This window comes from Mastomys coucha, unplaced genomic scaffold (genome assembly GCF_008632895.1).
Source record: "Mastomys coucha isolate ucsf_1 unplaced genomic scaffold, UCSF_Mcou_1 pScaffold4, whole genome shotgun sequence".
NCBI lineage: Eukaryota > Metazoa > Chordata > Mammalia > Rodentia > Muridae > Mastomys > Mastomys coucha.
The window spans coordinates 56,288,665-56,293,283 of NW_022196910.1; positions in this window are offsets into that span (position 1 = coordinate 56,288,665).

Sequence of the window (4,619 nt, forward strand, 5' to 3'; positions counted from 1 at the left end):
CACACAGCCCCACTGCACCAGGGGGTGAGCTGTGGCTGACACACACACAGCCCCACTGCACCAGGGGGTGAGCTGTGGCTGGGACACACACAGCCCTACTGCACCAGGGACTGAGCTGTGGCTGACACACACACAGCCCCACTGCACCAGGGGGTGAGCTGTGACTCACACACACACAGCCCCACTGCACCAGGGGGTGAGCTGTGGCTGGCACACACACAGCCCCACTGCACCAGGGACTGAGCTGTGGCTGACACACACACAACCCCACTGCACCAGGGGGTGAGCTGTGACTCACACACAGCCCCACTGCACCAGGGGGTGAGCTGTGACTCACACACAGCCCCACTGCACCAGGGACTGAGCTGTGGCTGACATCACATACAGCCCCACTGCACCAGGGACTGAGCTGTCCCTGACATTACCTTCATTTCTAACCTCTGTGATGTTAGTCACGTTAGTCAATAGCTGCTGGTCCCATCTGTTTTTGAATTGCTCCTCAGTTCCTGCTCTTGCCATTTCCCTGCACATTCCACACAGAATACGTGTGGAAACATTCCACTTGAGGTGAGAGTAAATCTCTTGTGAGTGAGTAAATGTTTCTATAACCCGGGGCCTTGTCCTGTCACACCTTGTTCCGTTCTCTGGCACTCAGGGAATGCTTGCCTTGGGGGCATCCGGAAATCATTGCCTAACTCTTGCCTAGTGTAATCATTCTCAGAAAAGACTCTGGTGACCTTTCCTTAGGCTGCTGGACTACTAAAACAGTGATTCCCCACAGGTTGACATTTCCCCCAGGAATCCCATGATGAGTGATGGAAAAAGCAGAGACCTAGTACCAGGCAGAGGGGGAGCTTGTCTCCCAGATATTCAAGGCAGTTCTGACACTTCTTAGACCACCCTGTAGGAGAGGTTGGAGTTGAGGCCCTGGTGGTGGAGGGATCACTTTTTGACCAGGACTGCTTAGTTGTACATGCCCCTCTCCTTCTACTTAAACCCTCGCCTCAGAATCTCAATGACAGACTTCACCTCTTTGTTCCTCTTCCTAGTGTGGTCATACTGGTTTCCTTTTTGGATTTTCTCTATTACTTGTCTGCCTAATTGGCCTACAGAGGATGGATGGGTGACCCAGCCTAGCTTAGACTCTAACTCAGTAATAATACTTTCCTCTCTCCTTATGCAGCAGTTGCCTGTGTCCTCGAGTCCTGTGCCTGAGGCCACTGTCCTGCAGGGCTTGTGGCTTGAACTTCATTCATTTGTATGATGATGCCTGAGTCTGGGGGTGTGGGGGGCTCATGTGGCCCTCTGATCCTTGCGTCTTGGACATTAGAGAGTATGTTCCAGGGATCGTGAACTGGATGAAGCACCCTCAGACTCTTGGGGTCCCAGCAGTAATGATTCCACTCACTCCCCCTCACTCCTCCTAAACTTTGATCCTGGTCTCCAACTTCAAACTCTGAGATAAGACGGGTGCTGGCTGGAGAGGCTACTGTTTCTGGTGGGAATTTCTCTGGGGCTTCCTGTGAGGTTGTTCGACCTCAGAGGAGATACTTCATCTCCATCTCCCCAGCTTCCTAATCAGCACAGTGGGTGTATTTACATTGCGCTAGAGTTGCATGAGGTGATTTATATTATATACCTATGTCCTATACATGACAAGCATTACTGGTCTTAGCTGTGCAGTTAAGGAATGTCCTAACAAAGACACATGTATAAATGTGCACACGCTCCTTTATGCTTCATTACTTGCATGTTGACACACATCCATATACAGAATTATATTAGGTGGGTAGGAGGAATGGAAGCCTCTGGAGGACATTAGCCCAGAAACCTAGAGACTTGGTTCCAGCTCTAGCCCTCACACTGGAGACTGAGGATAAACATGACCCTTGCCCATGTCTGTCCTCTTCTTTAAGATGATCAGTCAGAGCAGATGTCTCCAGGCATGTTACTTCTGTGATTAGGTGCGGACTCACTACAGAGCCTGTAAGGCTAAAGTTCACTTACACTGACTTTGGGGACAGATGGACGGAGTTTGCTCTTTGGTTCTGCTTATGTTAAGTCTCAGACACAGACCTCCATCTCCATCAGCCCACTTTTTTATCTTCACAATGGGAGTCTTTATACTGTACTAGGCTTGTGTGAGGCAACTTAGCTGTGTGTCCATGCCTTACACTTGATAGGAATATTGGTGTTAGTTCACTGCATAATAATGGGAGAACAAAATGGTTTTTTTTTGACCCCAGTTCCCACTGTGCAGTTGGAAGTCACTGGGAAGGACATGTCTGCAGCCTCTTGTTCTGTCATCTTTTCGTCTACACAGCTCAGGGAGGAGGAGAGTGAGGAGGTACTTGGAGGGTCACTCTGTGGGAGTGATGCGGTTTCATTTGCACGGACTTTCAAATATGCTGCACCAGAATTTTGCAGATTTTTTTTCAGGGACCTCCACCTCTGTAACAAAATAAACCAGAACAAATCATCTCCATTTTTTTCTTTTGAGACAAGATCTTACTATGTAATCCTTGTCTATCCTGGAACTTTATATGTAGATCAGGCTAGGCTGGCCTTGAACCTCAAAGATCTGTCTCTTCTCTTGAGAGATGGAATTAAAGGCATGCACCACCACATTTAACTACACTTCCCTTTTTGACTAAGGTTTCAGAACCTACCCCTTGTTTTTTATTTATAGCTAACTTTTGTCAGCAGTTACAGAATTGTTTAACACCATAAAGCTGGACAATGCAAGCACTGGACACTCTGGGTTCTGCTTGTGGACGTCTTACCAGGCCACATTGAACAGCAGACAAGGGTCAGGGAGACTGCTAAGTTTGGTTCCCAGCATGCACATAGAGGTTTACAACCTTCCATATAACCCCAGCTGCAGCAAATCCAATGCCCTCTTCTGATCCCTGAGGGCACCATACACATACATGGTGTACAGACATACATGCAGGTAAAACATTCATATACATAAAATAAATAAAATGGCAAGAAATACCACTTTGTGTTAATACTTTATGTACTATTTTCACTACTGTATGATCAATGTATCAAGTATATATAAACATTAAAAATGTATCTATGTACTTATGCGTATGAGTACTCTATCTGCAAGTACACCTATGTGCCAGAAGAGGACATCAAATCCTGTTATTGATGACTGTGAGCAACCTTGTAGTTACTGGGACTTGAACTCAGGATCTCTAGAAGAGCAGCTAGTGCTCTTAAGTGCCGAGCCACAAAACCAACGAAAACACAATAATTCTTCAAATTCACCCTGCTCAGCCTGTCATTGTCAATACCCTGCTTTCTATGTATCTCTCTACCAGAAGAAATTTTATATTGAAAATTTAATGTTTTCATTATCTAGCAATGTATCCCAAACTTCTTTCCATGTCAGTAAATAAACTTTTAAGCCAGATGTAGTGACATGACTACAATCTCAGCATTCCAGATGCTCAGGCAGGGTATCATGAGTTAGAGATCAGCATGGACTATCTCAACAAACAAATAAACAAACAAACAAACAGCACCACAAATATAAATATTCTCTCCTAAAAAGAAAAAAAAATCAAACATAAAAACCCTTTAAAAAGTGATGTGTGGGGGCTGGAGAGATGGCTTAGATGGTAAGAGCACTGACTGCTCTTCCAAAGGTCCTGAGTTCAAATCCCAGCAACCACATGGTGGCTCACAACCACTCATAATGAGATCTGATGCCCTCTCTCTGCTGGTGCGTCTGAAGCCAGATACAATGTACTTATATATAACAATAAATAAATAAATCTTAAAAAAAGTGGTGTGTGTGTGTGTGTGTGTGTGTGTGTGTGTGTGCGCGCGCGCGCGCGCGCGCGCGCGCATGCACATTTGGAAGTCAGCATTGGATGCTTTTCTCAGTTTCTTTTGAACTTGTTTTGTGAAGTAGGTTCTCTTGCTGAACTTGGGCACATAGATTTGGCTCTACTGACTGGCCATCAGGCTCCTGGAATCACCTGTCTCTGCCTTCTGAAAATTACAGGTGTCTTGCTTTGTCTAGTTTTCCCCTTCTGTTCTATGTGTGCTGCAGATGCAGTCCCTATGACTGCAAGGCAAGCACTTCACTGACTAAGCTCACCTCCAAGTCTTCCCTGCCATGCTCCATCATCTCCAAGTCTTCCCTGCCATGTTCCATATCACATTGACCCCAGACCCACCAAAACCTTCTGAAGAACAACAGTTCAGTTTAGAATAGTTTTTCCAACATAATATTTATTGATTTTTTGGGAATTTCACATGACACACTCCAATCATACTTACGTCCTGGCTCTCCTAGGTCCACTCTCCCGGAGAAAAGGAAAAGGAAAGAAAAAAAAATTCCTAGTCCAAGTTGCCTATATACTTGCTGGAGCATGATCAAACTTCCAGTGGGCTACCCCTTAAAGAGAACTAATCCTTCCTTACCCCATGCCCCAGCAGAAGCCAGCAACTGTGAAGGGCTACACTTCAGTTTCCCTATCTTGTGATATCACTGAAGATTAAGAGTTCTTTTCAATGGTTTCCTGTCTAGACTACTTTTCTCCCCCCTTCATGTGTGCATGTGTGTGTGTGTGTGTGTGTGTGCGCGCGCGTGCGCGCATGTA